At 33.1% G+C, this 23,072-nt stretch overlaps 1 protein-coding gene across 2 annotated transcripts in view; it reads right to left on the reverse strand.

Moving 5' to 3' along the window:
* Papss (3'-phosphoadenosine 5'-phosphosulfate synthase) overlaps positions 1-23,072 on the reverse strand; it is a 77,662-nt gene that overhangs the window by 33,100 nt on the left and 21,490 nt on the right. The gene's annotated exons all lie outside the window — the stretch shown is intronic.

Below are 23,072 nucleotides of genomic sequence, written 5' to 3' on the forward strand. Positions count from 1 at the left end.
TATGACCAAGTACTTAAAAACCATTTTAAAATTACCACGGTTGAAAAATTTTGGTCGAAGTTATACGTTGACCAAGAATCAAGACAATTCAAAGAATTGACAACAATAATTGCTTTATTAATATTGTCGATTTTTCCTATTACTGTATACTGTGAAAAATCATTCAGTCTAACGCACTTCATAAAAAAAATATCGAAGCCAGTTGACAGATGTGAACTTGGAAGCAGCCATTGGAAAAAAGGAGTATTGAGGAATTTCCATTTGCATTATTTTTAAATAAATTGATACATATGTACTAAAATGTTCAAATGTCTTTTATTAAATGGACTTGTGTATAAATAAATTGATCCATTTTTCAGTAAATAAAATTTAGCTTTAATTTTTTCAATCACAACAAAAGTGAAATTTGGTGCGGCCACCAGACGTTTCCATAGAACTGTCAATTTCAATTGTGCGGCCACAATTAAATTTCACTTGAGAACCACTGCCTTAGATTGTTCGGCCATATATGCAGTATGGACGAGTTACGCATGACAAAGAAACTGACATTCGGGGTGCCAGCAGAAGGCAAACGAGGATCTCATCGACTTCGTACAGAATATAGTGAGAGAGTCGAGTATAAAATTAAATATAATGATGAGTCAAAGGCCGCTGTGGACAGACCTCGGTGGAAGCAGAAACCACATGTGGTTGTTGTGCCAGTATACAATATACGTCAACCGAGAATGTTTACGTTAACTTATTTCTTCAAAATTCGCAGTAGCAGTAATGCAATACATACATAAAGTAAATGATAAGTCTATCTAGATCACAGGTCCTAAAACTTATTTCGACCACCGCCCACTTTGAGATTTAAAAAAAATCTAGTGCCCCCCATATTTTTTAACTTACCTTTTTACATTATTAACATCGGTTGCGTATCTTAAAAACAGTTATTGCAAATATAATTTTTAAACATGCATTATTATATGGATAAGATAGATAGGGTGTGACCCATATCCCATTTCTAAGATCAAATAATGTTTCAATGAGAGGAAATAAAACTCATACTTAATCATATTTAGAAGTATTTTTATTAACATTAAAAGAAGGCTTTGAATTTAATACTTATATAATGTGAAGGATGAATCTGATGTATTTCGACGAGTTTGTTAATATCACTCTCGAATTCACTTTAAAACAGCCGTAAGCAACGTTCGATTTCTCTAGATTATCGGATTTTTATAGATATAATTTGTCTACCGTGGCTCCTCTAGATTTCCTTAACGCCCCCTAATTTTCTTCGAGCCTTCTACTGCCCCCCTGAAAGCCCCCAGCGCCCACAAGAGGGCGTTATCGCCCACTTTGAGAATGACTGATCTAGATGTTTCGTTTATCGTGTAGCTATCACTGTTATTGGTTATCATACCCTTTCATCAAATGATTAGGATTACGGACATAAAATTGATTAACAATTACATACACTTTCGATACGAAATTATTCGTACGTAAACCCAGCGACGTCTCTAGACAAAATGCCGCCCCATTTTTATACAGTATTTTTTATCACCCTTTCTTTCATGGCTCCAATATCTAAAAAATGTGTTGTATGTACATATACTTGAGTATACAAAATTTAATTTATAAATATTTTCCCCCCAAAAGTGGGAATTTTTTGACGTTGGTAATACAGTGGTTTCTTACATATAATTTGCTCTATCTTGATGAATTGAGGACAATCCATGTCGCTTTTTCTTCACAAAACCTGCACTAAACTGCAAATCTGCACGTGCCGTTTCTGGTCACCAAGGACGTCGAAAGGCAACGGAAGTAAACTAGACATCGCGACAAAAAATACAGACTTGTATGTTTTTATGTTAATTAATACATTCTGTTTCCAACTAGTGAACTAAATTTTTAATTTAAGATATTTTCGTTATTACTAAATTTAGGTAGCTATTTCTATATGCCTATACCAAATTAATGAATCTCTTCATTTGCCGCCCTTCGAGTAACTGCCGCCCCCAAGCGACGCTCAATCTGCCTACCCCCACGGCACGTCACTGCGTAAACCTGTTAACAGGTGTCGAATTATAGCTGGTGTTAGAATTTATTATAACGAAAAATGTGTGTAGTGGCAATATCCGAAAAACGATCGCGGTAAAATATTTATCTACAAAATTGTAAGATTAGATAATTTTTACGATTTTTCCAATTCAAGTTTTATTTACTTATTTATTTGTTTACGGTGTGCATATTGGTACGTTAATGTAAAAATTTATTCGCGAAATATTATTTTAATCTGGCCAGTGGGTCTATTTTATACACAAGGCGACTATCGACGGCTAAAAGTGATAAATATTATCAGTATTATCACTTTATCATATTTATGTATCGAGGCGGTTAACTGTTACAATAAGTTCATCGTCTACACTGTCTCGCTTTAAAAGTTAAGGCCATACCTTAGTTGAGACACGGTGTAAAAAGATCGTTGCTAGGCGATGCGCGGATTGCGGGTCGCGGGTGCAAATGAGGCATGTCAAACCAAATATAATTTGTCTTATAAATCCAACATGTGTCCATTTAATGTTCTGTTTATTGTTTTATCAGTAACAATAATAATATATTCATTGACATGTCTTCTTTTTAAAGTAAATGGGTAACGTTTTAAGTCATCTTTACACGATTTAAGAATTATTACGGCCGTCGCCATCACGAAGCAAAATGACGTGTTTCCAGCTATACATTCTCTCTCCGAATGGGAGCGAGTGCAAAATTTCGTCGCGCCTATGGTTGAAAATTATTTGCCGTTTCACTGATGAATCACCTTAACATAGCCAAGAAGTGCTGTTAAAACATAGCACTTATTGTAACAATTAACTGGCTCAATAGATAAATATGTTAAACTACCGTTGATAGCCGCCTTCTGTATAGAATAGCTTCGCTGGTTTAGAGATTCAGTCTTCACGTGCAAATAAACTATCAAATCAAAAATTATGTCACATATCATATTCGCTGTTCGCAGACACAACGCTAACCACATACTTTATTGGTAACCACACGCTGCGGACTGCATCCACAATTCTATTTGTATGGAACACTTGCGTATGCCACATAGTCTGTGCCAGTCGCTACGGAGTTCAAAAAGCCGACACCTAGCCGTAACCGAGGAATGCTCGAATACTTCCCTCCTAGCTTCTACGGGCTTTCCCGAGTATATAATTTACGGAGTCAAGATGTGGCTGGTTTATCACATTTTGAATTCATAAAGTATAGATTCCATTTCCGTTTGGAAATGGTATAACTCAAAAACTACTAGACCGATATTGACGAAGTTTGCACACCTTATAGAATACTTCGTTGGTAAAAGTAATTTAGGACATCATCTTTTAGTATTAGGCACATGGATTCTCATTCAACTTGTTTTCCCAAAAAAACTAACTTTATATTAAGATGCTATCAGTCTGAAACCTTCACCGATAGATTCCGCATGTTCGGTTTCTAAATAGGAATGCAAAAACGTGGGCGTCGTCAATTTACTTTTCGAGATAATTGCGTTTAAGCTTTTAATTATTCGATATTTCAGAATAAACTCTTGATTATCGTTATCTGAAAAAACACAATAAGTCAAATATTATTAAATTTCGTGGTATTAACCATAAAAATCACACCCGAGCAAATTCGGGTACCTGCAACGAATAAATGAACACTGGTTGGGCCAAATACAGTGAACGGGTGCGTGTTGCCGCACCGCGTTATACAGAGTGATTAAAAAGTTACTCCAAGACAGCCGAGCACGTAGGCTTGCTAAAGCTATCGAGCTATATCTGATACGATACGAACAAGGCCGTGTTAACTAGAGTGATTCATACAATACATATCTGTTCGACCTTCGTTGCACTAAGTCTGTTACGGTTTGAGTTACCGTCGCGTCTATATCATTCACTCTGAACTTATCACCATCATTCATCAACTTCATAATATATCATCCATCAAAGTGTATCGTCCGTAAAGGTCAGTGTCTGGCATCCTGTGTAAACCCCTCCCCTACAGTCCACTGCTAAAAGCGCCACCAAACACTATTCGTGTTAATTGTATTTAGTATAATAATCGTATAGTAAATGTAGAGCTTTTCCCACTGCATATTATCATTTCAATTAAAATTGTGCGTATTTCGTAATGCAATGAGATAATATCATTGTCTGTTCCGATTGAAAATATTATTTTTTTCAAATACCTCTTGGCTTCCGAGTTGTGTACCTATGTAGGTAGGTTGATACTTACCTAGATATTTAGGGCAAAAGGCCAGGACGTAAATCAAAAACCTTTTATCGCCCCCAAAAAATATGTCCATAAATAATATTGAAAGCAAAAAGTGTCAATTTAGAAAATCGGAAAACACAATGCCGCGGTGTAAAAAGAAAAACTGCCCCTACTTGAGTATTCGCAAAAGGCATTTAAAATTGACAGAATTTATAAGGCAAAGTGAACGCGAAAGGTGTTGTTATTCGAAGCGTTGTGAATACAAAATAAACTAATCTTATGAATGTCGTTTTATAAAAGTTAATTTAAACGGTGGAAAATGATGAAAAATAACAAGTAGATCTGCGGTCGGCAATTCGTGGGTCTTCAGAAATATTTAATGAGAGCGATAGTCGACTTGTGAGCACGTCAATTTGTTTTGTGATGGCGTCGGAGAAATGTATTCTTAAATCGTGTAAAGATGACTAAAAAAACGTTCCGCATGTACTTGAAAAAGAAAACATATCAATGAATATACTATTATTATTAGTAATATAACAAATTATATTTCGTTCGGCTCGCGTCATTTGCACAATCCGTGCATCGCCTAGTCACGATCTTTTTAGACCATGCCTCAGCTGAGGTATAGCCTTAAGAAAAATTGAAAAATATAATTTCCCCAGTACGTTTATATAATAATAATAAATAATAACAAAATAGTGCACACTTTTACAGTCATACTTATTTGTTTTTGAACATACATAATATTGAAAAACACTTCTGAGAAAATATATTATAACCAATAGAAAAAATCTTTTTGAAAAATGTAAGACACCCGGCAGGAATCGAACCTGCATCTCTTGGGTTTACGCCCCGTCCGCGCATTATCCACTATGCTACGAGGTGACATACTAATTACAACAAATTTTAACTATTGGCCTTTTAATACCTGCTCATCAGCGCTCCTCTAAATCAAGCTACTATTGGCAAACACCGATTGCACATAGTAGCTTGATTTAGAGGAGCGCTGATGAGCAGGTGTTAAAAGGCCATGAACGGGGCGTAAACCCAAGAGATGCAGGTTCGATTCCTGCCGGGTGTCTTACTTTTTTCAAAAAGATTTTTTCTATTGGTTATAATATATTTTCTCAGAAGTGTTTTTGAAAAATATGTATGTTCAATAATTGGAATGGTACATTCTTAAATCTTGTGAATTATTCGTTGAATAAAAGAAATAGTTTATTTGAATACATATTACATATTATTATGGTGTTGGTTAGTTTTTTTAAAATTCATTCAGTATGTAAACCAAACCATAATCGATAAAACATATTCTTATATCAATAAAATATAAAAAAATATGCATGGAATAATGGCATATTTTTAAATATTTCATAGATAGACGAATATTATTTGTCTATTATCGAGTATGGCTTGGATTATGCAGGGTTTAATTGTCATTAACAAAACACTATGAGCGGAATGCAGAAACATTTGTCATAACTAAAATTTCCTTAGCAGAAAACACTATGCAGAAACACTGTCCTTAGTTAAGATCATTTTTATTGAAAATAATACCATATTTAAAAATTCTCGTAAGGTAAATTAGGTAAATTATTTTATAATTGTTAAACGATGACAAAAATATGACAACTGCATTTTATAAATGCAATAACTATAAATACATAATAATATTTAATTATAATACTCTTATGTTTCCGTTATAAGTCATTATACGTGATTCCACAGGCACCACAAGATTTTTTTTAAACATGGTAACACTAGCATCAAGTGTCATTCTTCATCTGGTATTTTGTATTTCTGCGGGCTGGCGTATAAAAATAAAATAATACTCTGCAAGTGCATGCCAAACGAATTAACACTATCAATATCCATATTGAGATACATTGTTAAATGAATTTGAGTGTATGGACTGTGTTATAGACATGCGAATTTATTTTGACAGCAGCTGTCAGTGGTAAATGGTAATACAGAAGGGGGCGTGTTCATAACAAAAGTAGTCTATGGTTAAGGATTCCTTAACTCTATACTCTGGATTGTCTATAGTTAAGTCATGCTTTTCGGCGACTTATCCTTAGGAACGAAATCTTAGATTGTGCATTCCGCTCTATGTACATAGTATCTGCACAATATTGTCAATGAAAACAAATACGTTTGACCGACAAAGTTTAGTACACATTATTTACGTCGAATCTTAACAGCCTACCTCCACCCTTCGCCCCTGATAAGTCAGCACACTATGTGTTTCAATTTTGTCGCAGTCCAGGATCCTAAGAACATAAGTCCAACGGCTTATTTATATTGCCATTGTTCACAATATGACAATCGAAATGTATAAAACTAGTGTGTACAAGGTAAATCGATTTTAAGTCGACATTGACGTCATATGTGTGCCTATTGATTTAATTTTTGATGCCTATATCAGTTTTTTTTACGTAGTATACTTATCATTATTTTTTACAATAGTAATAGTATTAAAAAAATATAGTTGATGGAAAATGAATTTTAATTCAAATAATCAAACATTTGTCGATTAAAAAAATACATAACTATCAACGGTCGATTAAAAATATCCCAAAATACAATACATAATAAGTTGATTAATATCAATGTGTATCTAAAAAAACAAATGAAAATAAAAATAAATTTCTGCAATACCTACTGTGCGGGTAAATGAAGTACGTAGGTGTCTTGAAGCGAGTTTACTTTACTAGAAAGCATTTATTATTTTCATTAAGTGGACAGGAAGTTGATGGTAGATAAAACGCAACGATGCAGGCGAAATTATACAGAGATGACGTCATCGAGAAAGATCCGTAAGTACCCATCTACTTATGATCGGGCATCGCCAATCTCGGTCGCGTGAAACTTCATTTTTGATAATATATACCTAGTTGAGAACCGCCAATAATTATTATAATTATTATTTGTACATAATATATTATAAAGTAAAACAAAGTACAGTAAAAACAAAACAATGATTCGGTTCGTGGATTGTATGCGTACGAATACGTATACCGTCGTCAGCGCTGCGAGTACATCGACTGCCAGGTAATTAGTAGCACTAGTAGGGGTAAACATCCGCACGCACACCATCGACCAACCGAATCATTGTTTTGTTTTTACTGTACTTATATCATAATGCGTACATTATCTACATGATGTTTTAACAATCAGGACTATTTAAATTGTAGTGATTTAAAGTAACAAAAGATTGTTACTTTAACAACGTCTTTAACATTTTAGCGGAATTTGAAAGAATATTTCAGTTACGTAGTGTTAGTAATTTTCAACGTGATTAATGATTGCCTCAATAGATTCTTAAACGGTAAAGCATGGCGCCCAAATTGTAATGATTGTTGTGGGTTCAAGTCCTATTCAGTGCGAATATTAAATAGGTGTCCCGTATTATAGGTATTGTGTATATAACTTAATTTCATAAATTGTCACAAATCGGCTGTAATATCCATGTTTATTTTTATGAATTTACAAGATATATGTTTTAACTCATCTTATTCTGTGGGTAAGCCGATCCCATTGGACCCTTGGACGCCTCACGGAGTCTCCATTATTCAGTATTGTCGAGACTTTTCTGTTCTACATCCGCCGAAAATAAGGTGTTTCCATGTTCCTTGACAATGTGTTGAATTTTGATAAATTTGACAAAGTTAATTTATATAGGTCATATTAAAACAGTGTCGTCAACTAATCGTTGTCTAGATAATAATATTAAGATACACATGACATGACACGTGAATTAACAATAACTGACGCAATGCGATCAGCGCAGGATCGCTACAGATGGAAGGAGATTGTTGGCAACGCCTGTAATTTTAGAGATCACTAACCCCAGTAATGAGGTAAAGACTATAAAGACACGATATACCTATAGGATTTTTCACTCGAGGACAAACTTTCAGTTTAACCATAAATCCCTATAATCACAGTTAGGGATTGCAATACCGAATGAAAATACCAATACCGGGAAAAGTGAACTATATGAAAAAAACAGTATCTACCAATATATATATATATATAAATATCTTTAAAATATTAATATATTAAATATAAGGTAAGATATGATGGAAATTTTGGTGTTTACAGATGCCTAGAAATTTTCGCCACTGGGGCTGTGATTATACCACGATAGCCGCGTGGCTTAAGCGCCGGTCTATAGTATCGAGGGTCTCAGGTTCGAATCCTGGGTCTGGCAAGTACACATATTGTTTTTCAATTTATGTATGAGTCAGAGTATGGACCTAATAGGTTGAGCAAGTGACTGACATCCATTTCTCGTAAAAATAAAATCTGTTAATACAAACCTCCACTCTGTGGGGGGCCATATGATCCTATTAGGATCGGACATGGTCGAAAAGAAAGATTATACAAACAAATAATATTTTACCGCGATTTCAGATACTTAAGTCTAAAAATACACCTGACAACCTCTAAAACCCGCGAGCGACTGGCGAAACATTATAACATTAGAAACATACCCAAAACGCAAATGTATTTCGCAAATTTGCACGTGTCATAGCTGTTCACCAAAGATATCGAAGGGCAACGGAAGTAAACTAGACATCGCGTAAGCCCACAAAAAATACAGTCTTGTTTGACCTTTTATGTTAATTAATACATTTTGTTTAAACTTTTAATACCGAATATATCGGTATTGTCTGATTTTTAATACCTACCGGTATTGCAATCCCTAATCTCAGTGGATTGACTCTATAAAAGGTACCTATTATTATTGAACTTACCTACCGAGCAAAAGAGATCCACTGTACTTCACTTTCTCCGAATACGCTATCATGGGTGAAAGTGTAATAAGCAGGTACCTACACTAATTATTTAGTAAGTATTTATAAATAATTACAAGATAAAATTAACTTTTATATACCACGTTTTTAAATTTTCTGTTGAATCATATAAACTTGACAATTCTATGTATTAATAATTTAGGACAAATAAGGCAATTGTCAACAAATTATTTTTTTGCTATTTTGCAACAAACAAATATAGAATACTGAAATGTTATTTTAATTTCCATAGTAACGCACGTACATATTAATAATTTAGTTGCTAGGACCACCTTCTTAGCAGCCAATAATAGTGGATTGGATTACGAATTTCTTCCGAAATAACTTTTCATACAAATGAAAATGAATTCAATTCTACTTAAAGATGGCTAAAAGTATTAAAAGAATGCATTGGCATCGTGTTCTGATATATTCTAAAAGTTTCAAATGTCTAGCTAGTCGGGAAGTTAGTTAAAAATCGATTGCAAGATTTGTACTGGATAAACAACCACCGGAAAAACAAGAATACGAGCTAAGAAAAACGTGGTAATAAAATAAAAACCCCATATTGGTACGTAATGAAGACCTCGCGATATTATATTATGACAACATGCAAGTTCCATAGATTGACACTTCTGACGATGTTATAAGGAAAATGGCCAACAAGCCATTGCGTGGATTGTGCGTTTTACATAATAATGTTATTTACAAGAAATATTATTACGGTGGACGTGGACATTTCACTTTCCCGCACTACCGCATTGTGTAATGGTAATGATATTAATTTCGCACACGCGAATTACAACGCCCGATGTGACGCAACAAAATAATAGAAATAAACATAACACTATACTCATATTATATGTAAAAAAATGACCCGATTAAAAGGAGATTATTCGTCTGAGAGCACTCGCAATTTTGCTGCATTGCTCAATTTCGCAATTTTAAAATCGCACGATGGTCCTACTTATATATAATGATACCTCACTTTAGCGCTTTACCAAAAAAAACGGTGAAATAATAATCATATGTACGCAGTGACGTCCCGTGGGGGTAGGCAGATTGAGCGTCGCTTGGGGGCGGCAGTTACTCGAAGAGCGGCATATCGAGGAGAATCAATACATATATATATATATGAATAGGTACCTAAACTTAGTAATAACGGAAATATCTTTCCATTAAAAACATCAGCTCACTGGTAGGAAACAAAATGTACCTATCAATTAGCATAAACGGTTTAACAGGACTGTACTTTTTTTTTTACGTCGGGTTCCCGATGTCTAGTTTACTTCCGTTGTCTTTGGACATCACTCCTTGATGGCCAGCAATAACACGTGCAAATTTGCGAATTATATTTGAATTATAGGTAGGTACATACTTAGGTAAGTACCTAATTAATTTATCCAAATATTTTTGCCAGTCATTCGCGAGTTTTGAAAGTTGTCAGGTGTATTTTTAACTGTATCTGAAACCGTGGACTCGCAATATTGTATATTGAAATAGAGATGACATTTAAATTAAATTTTGTGGTACTTATATATTTTGTTAATAATGTATTTCTTAGATATTGAAGTCATGAAAGTATAATAAAAAATACTGTATAATGGGGTGACATTTTGACGCTGCCTAGGGGCGTCACTGTATGTACGATACGTCAGTGGCAAAGAGTGCCTGTTGGAGGAAAGTAATGGTGAAATTACACACTATGACGATCTGGCACATATATGCTAAGAGCGTTTTAGTGTATATGATCATAATATCTATGCCTATATATACATATTATATGAAAGCTATGACATCGTATTTACACTCTGTGACACAGGACGCCAACATAAGAAACGGGTTTTTCGGCATTTGACGATCCCGTCATTGTGTGTAATTTCACCATAAGCGATGGGGTACAAAATACTTACGGCATTAATTATTAACAATATAAATACCAAACCTTGCAATAGAAAATTAAGAGTTTCTGTGACTATGGATCGGTAGAATTTTGACATATGATATCCCTGCAGGTTGGTTTTCTATAGAAAAAAATGTTAATAATTATAGTATGCGCGGTATAGTTTGTGCAAACGATAAGGAACACTTTTACAGCGCTTTTCGGTTTGCGCGAGCTACAGTTTTCCCGTCCATACACACGGGCTTCCCAATACAAACCGGTTTGCGCAGGTAAGCTTTTGGTTAAGCATGCGCGTCTAGTCGGCGCTTTATAGTTTATTTTTAAAGTCATAATATCGAGAATATTTAACGCTCTATATTTTTCAATTTACATATTATTATACATTTTATAATCGATGATTATATAAGAGAGTTTATGCACCGTTCATATTATATAATAAATATCGTCAATAATATTCTCTTTTTTTATGTAAAATATGGTTACCGTACTTATTATTTCTCAATTTACATAAAACTTACATTTCAAAAAGTAATAAATTGTATACCGTTATAATCCATATATTCGATTCGAGATATCTAGAGAATTTTCGAGATTCTTGAGAAATCAATAAACTAATCTCGAATTCTCGAGAAAACAAAATAAATATATTGGAATTCAGATGAAAAAAGTCGAAAAACCACAAGCTCTACGTCCGACATAATCAGTAGGTAGGTAGGTAATCAACAAAAATACTTCTAGTAAAGTTCTGTGATGCAAGTTTTTTCTTAGAAGATTTACCAACAAAAAAAAAACTGAAATTTTAGTATTCTGCACTCTGGCCAGTGAAGCAATTCAAATTTATTGTTTACTTTACTCGAATCGCGGGTCTGTGTATATTAAATTTAAATTTCTTCTTCGCGAGTCTTTCTCGCTTGTGCAGCATCGAATTTTCGAAATGTTTAACCTCATTATTTTTCTTCGGGAGATAACTTTACAGTTTTGTTTGTCGAGGTGAAAGTTAAAAAGAAGTAAATTCTTTATAGATAAAACACTCGGAAGAGTTATTTTCAAGGACTTCGAAAGCCAATTAATGCATACAACGTTGTATTTAAAAAGTGTTTTCGACTGATGCAACGTTAGATTAATTTTTATGGCCGTGATTCGAGACCTTTGTACTGACTAATGTGTTTCATATGGCTATTAAATCGATATTTAAAAAAAACAATTAATAATGATACGATAATATGTAATCATTAATCAATAAATATAAATAAAAAAATATCCAGTGCTGTAGTTGTAAAATCTGTTCGAGGGAAACGGAATATATTGTATATCTATATCGTTTTGATTAAGTTTAAAATATAATAAATTTCAAAATAATAATTTTTAGTTTAAGTAGGTACCTATATGAATCAAATATCACGAGCGGATTGAAGCAATCCGGCCAGCACAAAGCCACTCCAAATCAAGGTACAGTCATGGCCATAAGCTACAGAGCAAAGTTAAGCTGCAAGTAATTTCTCATTGCTGATTCATTTGTAGCAAATATTACAAGCTTGTGCTGATATTTATTTGACATGGATAATTTGCAATTTTATATATGACTTTTTTTTTGGCAATGGACTTAATTATAACTCACTACCAAATTCATTTCGTACCACAGTCCACAATCGGTATCGATGACGTATCATAGTTAATGTGAGGCGTTTAGAGTTTTTTTTAGTCCTGACAATGTCTTGAGAGCACTCACTCAAGAATTGAAGAACTCATCGAATTTAATTCTGAAAAATTCTCATGGGAGAAAGCAACAAAGAGAAATGGTAGACATTGATTTTCCTTAAATACGTTTTTTTAATATACAATGAACCATTATTTTCATTATTATCATTTAAAAAAAATAGACGAACAATCACAAAAAAATCATACGTGCATTAAAATAAAACGTCATAATATGGCAGCTATAAACAAGAGTTCATAGTCGCCATTATTCAATGTACAGGTGTAAAACATCATAACTATCAAAATCGAGGGCGGTATTACAAATAGTTTGAATCACTCTACTTGTGGTCCAAATTATTTGGTTGCACCAGCTACTCATGTCACAGTGAGATGTCGAAGGAGATTATGGCTGATGCAACAGCCACCGCGTAATACTTTTTAGATGACTGGTTTCCGATATAACCTGCCAGACAGCGTGGACACGGTTCGATTTAAAAAGTTGTAATGAAACCTGATTAATGCTCCTTTTCGAAAAAAAAATGGCGGCAAATAATAATTACCGAAAACAGGGATGGATTAAGACTCTACTCTGCTAAGAGGCCCCAATGTAAGTAACAATAGTTAAAGTTCAAACATTAATGAAATTCTTGGAAACCGATTACTATACGAAAGCCTGTTTAGCAGTTCTTGTGGAATTGTCAATTTGTACATTAATATTACAGTATCAGTCCATAGTGGAAATGTCTGATCTTAACTTCCGAACGTCTCACGTTATAATAAATTTTGAGGAGTGAATTTACGAATACCTAAGATCAAATTTGATTTCAATTCGTTCAAAAGCTGCTTAATTTCCTCTTTAGTACGACGCGTTATCTGCTGAGTTGACTAGATACCTTTCTGATTTCACGAACATGTCTTTGCACTGTCGACCAACTGACCCCGAGTGTGTCAGTCATTTATTGCACGTTTAATCGCAGATCCGACTCAAGCAGTGATTTTAAAACATCATTATTAAAATTAGCACGACCACCAGAAATTCTGAACACATTTGATTCCCGCAAAAATCAGATTTCTTATTGTGTTAAATCCTAAACAAAAAATGGAACAACGTTCAAATATGTTTTTATGAATATTACCAATATTCCGCCATTTTGTTTTGTTTCTGACCAAATTCTTGCGCCAAAGAATTAATTTAAGCCAATAGCGCTAATAGTGTGTAAATTAAACTATCGCGATAATAACTTACTGTTTACACGTGATAGTGATTGAATGTCTCGCCAATCTCATTCTTGAAGCGTACCTAAGCGAGACGCGTTGTCATTGTATGATACTATTTGACTGGTTGTGAAAATTGGTAAACGTCAAAATTACTCTGCACGGAACTAGGTATAGTTCTTCTTTTCCCGGCAGGTTCGCCACTATCGTGTGAAAATTAAAAAGCTTCTGAACTGTTTTGATCTATTAATCCAACTTTCACGATAATACGTGTTTACACGTGCATTTTATTGTTATGGCCGCGATGATATAAAGCTAATTTTAACTTTAAACATTAAAATATTGATGACTCTTGGATACCTACATCTATTATAATACTTATGTTATTTATGTTCTCAAACAACCACGATTATTCTGCAACAAAGGCATTCATACATAATATGATGGATGTACTCCAGCTGGCGGAGGCCCTTGGACTGTAGCCCATGCCTTAATCCGACCCTGACGACATGAAGTAACACAATCGTATGTATTGACGATGGGGATTCCGACGATTCTGTTCGCAAGCAATATAACATCTTATTTAGTATTCCGTGTATTTAGTAAGTATGCCAATATATTCAGGTGCATAGCACACACAGTTTTTTTTTTTAAGTAAGACACTTTAGAAATCAATAAAATACTAACATAAATAATTAATACTTACCTGATTACCACAATAATAAATAAAATACTCTTTTATCTTCCACACAACAAAATAACGAGATATTGTCAAATACCAAATTCATTTCATGATTATTGTCAATAATATTTTAATGTAAGTTGACATTTTTGACGCTAAAACAAGATGATAATAATTATTATGAATTGACCACTAGCGCATTGTAAGACAATATATCACTGTGGCGAGGATCTATGAAGTTAAACAGAGTATTCGTTATACTATTATTAAGATACATTCAGCCATATTATGTAGTTCGAACCTAAAAGAAAATTGTGAGGAATCAAACAACTTTCTTTAGCCAATGTGGAATAATTAATAAATAATATACTAGTTTTTTATAGGTAAGTATATCATAGATAGCTGAGAAATCGGAAGTTTTAGTAAGTTGCTTGTTAGAATTTACGCGCTTCGGTGATCATAATAAATTTGGAGAGCAAAAGCTGTGTTAAAAAATGGTTCAGTTATCGATATATTCCACTTACGTTAGTGACAATTTAGAGTATATATTTTTTTTTGGATTACTTAAAATATTGCATATTTAACTCACTCGATATAGTTGAAATTTATTGTCGGAAAATGTGTTAAGAGAAAATGGTAGATTTTCTAAAAAAAATGTCGCAGTTATCGTTCGTCAACGATTCAAAAAACCCTTTGGGAACTTGGAAAAAATATATTGACGTTGAAATGAAACAAATAGAAAGAAAATAATTATGGTTTCAAAAAAATCGTTTCACGTTTAAACGCATGACCGATAAAGTTATTTATCAAAAATGAGCATTTCATGAAAAATTATAAGTATGTTTATCGAGATAAAAAAAGTTAGATTTAACGCCATATACGTGATACGGTTTTTACAAGCAAGAAGAGTTGTTGAAAATATTCGATCTAACAAAAAAATGCTATTTCGATAACGGTGCTGCCTGCTAGGTAGTCTCCTCACTACAGTAGACAAGTAAATTTTTCTCGTGATTTGTATTGTTGTTTTGTTTTGATAATGTCGTTACATGGTTTTTTAAAACTAGATCTAGTGATGTGAACATATGGTAGTTTAGATGCTTAAATGAAATTCCACGAAAAAATAAAACAGCGAAGATTCAACTCTCATCAATAATAATTATTAGTGTTAGTAGAGTTAAAAAAATCAAGAAAATTTTCACAATTATTAGGTACGATCAAAACTGCTCAATAAAAAATCTCAACAAAATTCTGAACATAAAAAGTAATGACTCATTATCGGATTGAAATCGAAACCAAATTTATACACAACATTTTATCGTATAAAATCGTGCGAGATCTCAATAGAAAATCTTCGCAGATCAAAACATGGCAACGTGATCTTCTTCTAGAACCTCGACACGTCGTCTGATACTCTGTATATTGCATGGTAAGATTTATTGCAGTTGGCAACTAAACGATATTATCCTAGTATAGAAAACCTTTTTATCTATTCCGATCAGTGAATACCAACCTGTGTTCCGCGAGACGTGTCAGCGGTTCCAACAAGTATAAAAAGTTAAACAATACATTTTTTTTAAACAATCGTGTATTTTTAAAGTTTGTCTTGTTAGATATTGCGTCACTGATATTATTTTAATAACAAGAGTTTAACTTAGGAGGGATTATTTTGTAGCAGCAAAATGAAAAAAAAAATGAGAGTAGATTTTGCGGAAATGGAAATAAAATTCCGCTGAGGTAACAACCTGTACCTAGGTACCTATATCAGAACATGCAAAATATTCGTAGATCTTTTTTTCATTTATGACTATAAAAAGCTATGTGGTCTAATGACAGTAGTGTAGTAAGTAGAAATTAAACGATTACACAAATATCCAGGTTTTGCTAACATTACATAAATATATTGATACCTCAATCGGGTTAGAAGTCAGTGCCTTACACTAGACTGACTAGACTACGAAGGCACATACCTTCAAACGTACTAAATTTAGATATTTTTTTCCGACCATGTCCGATCCTAATAAGATCGTATGGACCTCCACAGAGTGGAGGTTTGTATTGACAGATTTTGTTTTTACGAGAAATGGATGTCAGCCACTTGCTCAATCTATTAGGTCCATACTCTGACTCACACACAAATTGAAAAACAATATATTGTGTACTTGCCAGACCCAGGATTCGAACCTAGGACCCACGATGATAGATAATATTTAAGACAAAAAATAGTATGGGGCAGTAATTTGAGTCGCTACAGAGTTTATACAGTATATATATATATATTGATATCAGTCAATCGAGTAGGAGTTTTCTCAAGATTTTGAACAAGTTTCGCCAAACAAAAAAGGTTACGAATCACCGATTCCGAGTGTTACAAGAATGAAAATAATAACAAAACGGAAATAATGAATAATAGCGTAATTGCTCAAGATCGTTGCGCAAACCTGATAAAACGTGCGAAGGAATATAAATGTAAAATTGACGTATTACCATGCTTTACATCAGTGATCCACAAGCCGCGGCCCAAAATGACAAACACTTCATTGCCAATGTTTTCATTGAATACAACAAAATTCTAATTTCCTATTATACTAAGTTCTATTGTCCAAATATATAGATGTCCGTAATGCAGAGTGGAGAGTGATTGGAGTAGCTGATATTATGTAAGTATTCAATTTCAAATAATAAAATTTATGGTCTCGTCTAGTACCTATATATCATTACTTTTCAACACGTTTATCTACTGCGGCCAATGACAATAATATGGACGAAGCATCTGGAAAAAAATGACACTCACTTTTATGTTGGGTCTGCCGAATGGCATAATCTGTTCTAACGCCATTTACAATAAAGGTGATATTGTTATAAATTCCCGATGCTTTTTGTCGGGTCTGCTGAATGGTTCGATTCGAACGGGTTCGCTAAAATGAACATTGACACTAGAAACACTGTTCTAACGCCATTACAATAAAGGTGATATTGCTATAAATTCCCGATGCGTGATATCGCATAATAGAAATTGCGTGACGTCTACCTATACATGTACGAATTCACTTGCTAGCTACTGTACTGAGTGCGTTGTCCATTAATAATGTCATTGACTGCGGCCCGTGAAATTGGCCCTTCTTTCAAATAGGTTATGCACTTCTGGTTTACATAGTTCATACGGATAGTATTATAGAATGAAATACATAACGCCAATTTAGATAGATAGTCAATAATGACATAATTTCTCTTCTGTGTAGGTACTAGTTAGATGTGCGAATATACCAACAGGATATTGATAGTAATATTAAATTCCACGAATTGGTTTTTTTCTTCATAGCTATTTTGGCTGCCACACCATTGTCAAGACTGTACAAATAAAATGACGTGTCCCTATTTTAGGTACTTGCAAAAAGTGATGAGATATTCTTCTTTATTTCATTATTATTTAAACAATGAATGCAAAAATACTCCTGCCACAGTCTAAAATAATTAACTTTACCATTAATTATAGATTTTGTATTGTTTATCAGAGATGAGTTTTTATGCACTAAGAAATTTATTTTTGTTGGTAAATTGTTCAAAATAATACCAATTCGTCAGAATCAAAATTATTAAGCTTCGACAATATTTTAATCATTGGCGTACATTTCAAACGGGTATTTTTAAAAAGGTCGATGTATGCACTACCAGATTTTCGTTTATTGTCCAAATAATGTTCCTAAAATTCCCTAGTCCAAGTAAGGACTAACCGTTTATTTATATCGTTAATTCAAATTGGTAATGGTATGACACCCAAATTATCTTTGCGAAAATATTTTTTTTTTGTTTTGACTAAATTATGGAGTTTGACATAAGTAACTAATTATAATATACTTACTAATTTTTGGTTTATATACATATATGTACTTACATCGTTTAATTTTGCACCTTTTGTCACTTATTTTATTTTACCTTTTTATTATTATTGTTGTTTTTCTATATAATTTATTAATTCTCTATATAATTCGCAATACGTTTTTATTTAGTCTGTGATCATAGTGTTGAAAAATGCAATCCTACTAGGCAAATGGTATCTTAATTAATGCACTGCATATAGTAATTGTCAGTTTTGCCTAGTTTAAAGATTTACGTGCCCTATGCCTCTGCTCTATTTGGGACGCAAGTCAGACAAATGCGCACTTCAAATCTACGGACTTTTAAGTACGCAAGCCAGATTCGTAGGATTTCAAACATTACATCAATAAAATCATAATGTATCTCTTCCTTAAATACTCCATTAATACCTGTAATCCTCGACTTCCCAATCACATGATTTCATCCATCTTGAAAATACCAGCAACTCACAGTGCCCTGATACTTGGATTTTTGTTTACTATTTTATTATATAATAGTCATAAATGTTGGCCATGTTATGTACACGAGTCGACAAGTTACTGTATTAGCGGTATTAGCGAACTTAATCCAAGAGTATTATTTAATAACAGTGATGCAAATACGTGATTTAAATTACAATATATTTCACGTACCGACGGAGTTGAATCTCATTAAACTTATTTTTCACTTGGTACTCAATTTTAGAATGCCGATATAACAACCTCATGTTATGTAGATAGATTTTGTAGACTTTAATAAAGTGTAATTTATTCCACTTAATGCTAATTTAATATGGGCCTGATAATGCAATCTGGTGATAATAGTTATTTATTAGAATTTATAAAGGAGAACAACAAAATATTTTCTCTAGTTATAATGAATTCTACAATGCAAATTGCAAATGCTAAATCAATAGAACCTAAAACGTAAGATAAGGCAAATCAAATTTATTTGCTTACTGTAGAAAATCCTTGGTGCATTTCAATAACTTAATAAATTGTACTGTTATAAAACATAACACGATTTAAATAATTATTAATCGCATTAGTATGGAAATTTTAATCAGCATTAATGTCTATACAATTCAGTACTTATATAGTAATTAACTGCCACCAGAGATATCTTTTGGTAAAGACACAGTAGGGTAGGGTGGTACAAGAGCGCGCAGTTTTGGGTTTCAGAATTCGTGCAAATAAAACTATACATTTTAGGAAAACAAAAATAAGTTTATTTCAACTCTTGGTTATCTATCTGTTACAAGAAAAAATATGAATCGTCTAACTCTCACCTATTACAACACATAATAAAAAAAGTAAAAAAAACTTAATGTGCGCACTCGTGTGCACCCTGCAGCCCAAGAGTGCGCAGGAGGGTGTACACCAGTGCGCAGACACTATATGATGGGATAATCAGAGGCAAAGATCACAAATATAATCTCCAAGTCCCAAATAACCAGTGCATCTCTCGTGCCACTATTCTTGGCATATTTTGCACTAAATCCAGTCCTCAACTGTAAACAATAATAACAGTAGCAATTAACGTATCGTGCAAGAGTGCGCGCGTACTCCTGCACATTTCGTCCCAGCGCACTCATGCACAGCAGGCGAACATTTCGTCAAAAACATACTACTATCGCCATCTAGGGCAAACTGTCAAACTTTTGTCGTGTAACTGCTAATTAAGTAGATTTGTAATATAAATAATAATACAAGAACACTCTATTGCAATGAACCTCCATGTGAGAGAGTTTCCAGAACAGTTAAATATTATAACGAACAAGCAAAAAAACGATTTTGTTACCTGGAATCGTAAATAATCGCCTAGTTACACACGGCTCGCGACGGTGACACATTACAACTTCACGCTAGCATATAGTGACTGAATTTATCAGCTAACGTCAAATGCGGTAAGTTTAAATCGAATGCGTACTCTTGCACACTGCGCGCTCTTGTACCACCCTACCCTACACCAAATCGTGTTTTATGGCCATGGTCTATTGAGACCTAAAACCAAACACAAACCACTGAAAATAACACGTATATTCGATAGACGCGATACAAAACGGATTTTTCCACTCTTCAAGCTGATTTTAATATCACGAAAAAATATGCTACAGCGAAAAAACTTAACCACGGACCTGCGCAGAACCACACTTACTTTCGTGCGCATAGAGTAGGTGTGTATACGCTACGTCTGTATGTGTAAACGCTGCGCCTATGTGTGAAAAGTCTGTTTTACACGATACAATAGTAAATTTACAGTTTTGCAATGAATACCCTATTAGCCTATCTCGATCGGGGTATTACAAAAAACCTTTAGCAAGCACGAGAAATTATTGTTTTTAATGTGATCGAATATTTAAAAGTGATGAAAAACAGTATGATTTTAAATATTTGTTAAATCGGCAAACGAAGCAACTGGCGTACTATTAGCACCATTCAGAGAATAATGCGGGAAACCAAAAAATCTATAGGTATGACATAATATCAATATTTTGATCGGCTATTCCTTAATTACACTCTAAATAAATGGAAAAAAACTTTGAGCACAATATAAAAATCGAAGATTCTTAAATGGCAAGTGATACACATATGGAAAACTTAATAATAAATATTGGTGCGGAGTCGGATGATCTTGATGATCATTATTTTCAGAACAGAACAGTGAATCGGATGAGATGTCATAGTAATGCGCGATTTATAATATACCTACGTAATTTAATAATACATTTTGAAAGTAATTTTAACGATTTGCTACGTGTAATATGGGCTGCCGTTTTCGTAACTGACCGAAAACTTGGAAACCCACCCGAACTTAAAAAACGTCATGTTCATGTTGTCTGGTTATACGTATCATTATTAGGGAATCCAATCCCGGGATCCCGAATCCCGAGCTATTTTCGATACCTATGAATCCCGGGATTAATAAACATAATCCCGGGATTTCGGGATTGATTTTTTTATCAATTTTTATGGAAAATATAACAGAAAAAATACTTTTAATACAAAATAGCTACATTAGAAATAAACTGAGTTTGAATGAAGTTTGATGTGTAGGTTGCCGATTCATTTTATTTTTTCACATAGATTATTAAAAATGAGAAAGATTGGTAAAAAACAATGCTTCGCACTTTTAACAAAGTAATTCCACCATGATATCATACGTTTTACGGCAGTTTCATATTTGGCTGACTAATTAGATTTATGAAACGGAAAGGCCATAAGTACGCCATGATTATTTGCTTTACTATTTTAAATCTCGCTGATCTATTCATTATGTCTTTACTATCAGAAATAGCAATCTCATATTAAATTCACATTATTATTTATATTACAATATTATTTACTCCATTAAACTTGTGTATTTCCAAGATTTAACGTATACAATATTAACAATAAATGTCTTAAATAGTATAAATTATACTAGATTTATTTTTGACCGATTTTATCAATGTTATTTGTAAATATAAAAATTTTATATTAACAATGGAAAAAAATCCCAATCACGGGACCAGTCCCGGGATCCCGGGATTGTCAAATTGTAATACCGAAATCCCGGGATCAGAATTTTGGCTCGGGATTGGATTCCCTAATCATTATATGTACTTAACTAAAAAAAACAATTAACAATGTGTTCGTCTGTCAATATTTGATTACTCCCATATCATTATTTAATTATTAAAAACGTTGTAACTTTTATCATGATGTCTGTACGGTTTTGGCATTATTCGTCCCTTAGGAAAACCAAACATAATACGTGAATTAAATTCTCGTACAGACGATTTTGTAGTACCTACTTCTAAATATGTCGATTACATATTTAAACTAATCTGTGGACACAGCTAGTTGCTAAGTGAATTGCAGTCTTTTTGTAAATTATTAGAGATATGAATAATGGAATGATTATTTAGTATTGGTTTAAAATCTATGCGTCTAGTTACTATCAAAGTAACTAACCACAAGGAAAATTTCTTATGCATTAAAAAGTCTTTACTTATGCAATTAGTTAAGTAATTACTATACAAATAAATGTAAACATATACCTAGTTACGTATTTTTAATTTATCAATTGAATAATAACAAGTTACATACTTACTTCACGAATCTACAAAAAATCCATTTTACATAAAAGGTAATATTTTTTTATTGTGTTTTTACATAAAATAAATCTATGTCAGAGTAATGATTAGTTAATCAAAATTGTGCTCGATAATCTATTATATAACCTCCACGTGTTTGGCTGAAACTGGATATAAACAATCACAGTTAGTATGTGTTTTATTTTATTGGCCTTCGTAAATGAAAATATTTCAAAATTCGTGCAAACTGTTTACAAACGGAAGTTTGAAATGAAAATAGTGAATAGCGGATTATTTAAAAGTGAGCGATGTATAGGTGTTTCTATATTTTACTTTGACTAGTTTAATTGAAGCGTTTACGAAGAACTATCATTTGTTTTTTCAACAGTACAAGTGTTAATTATTAGGAGCTGAGAATTTAAAGAATAATAGATGCACCATGCATGAACTAGTGATGAAATTGAGTAAATGGACTTTACAGTTAAATATCCGATTGCAAATTTAACATAACTGTTTCCAACATTCTGTTTGTAAAGAATGGAATATTAATTATTAATTTATTTAATTGTGTTAACTGTAGATTAAGTAGTACATATTGTA

This window comes from Rhyacophila brunnea, unplaced genomic scaffold, assembly GCF_057557595.1.
Source record: "Rhyacophila brunnea isolate RB1 unplaced genomic scaffold, BYU_Rbru_1.0 scaffold_3, whole genome shotgun sequence".
In the NCBI taxonomy this organism is placed as follows: domain Eukaryota; kingdom Metazoa; phylum Arthropoda; class Insecta; order Trichoptera; family Rhyacophilidae; genus Rhyacophila; species Rhyacophila brunnea.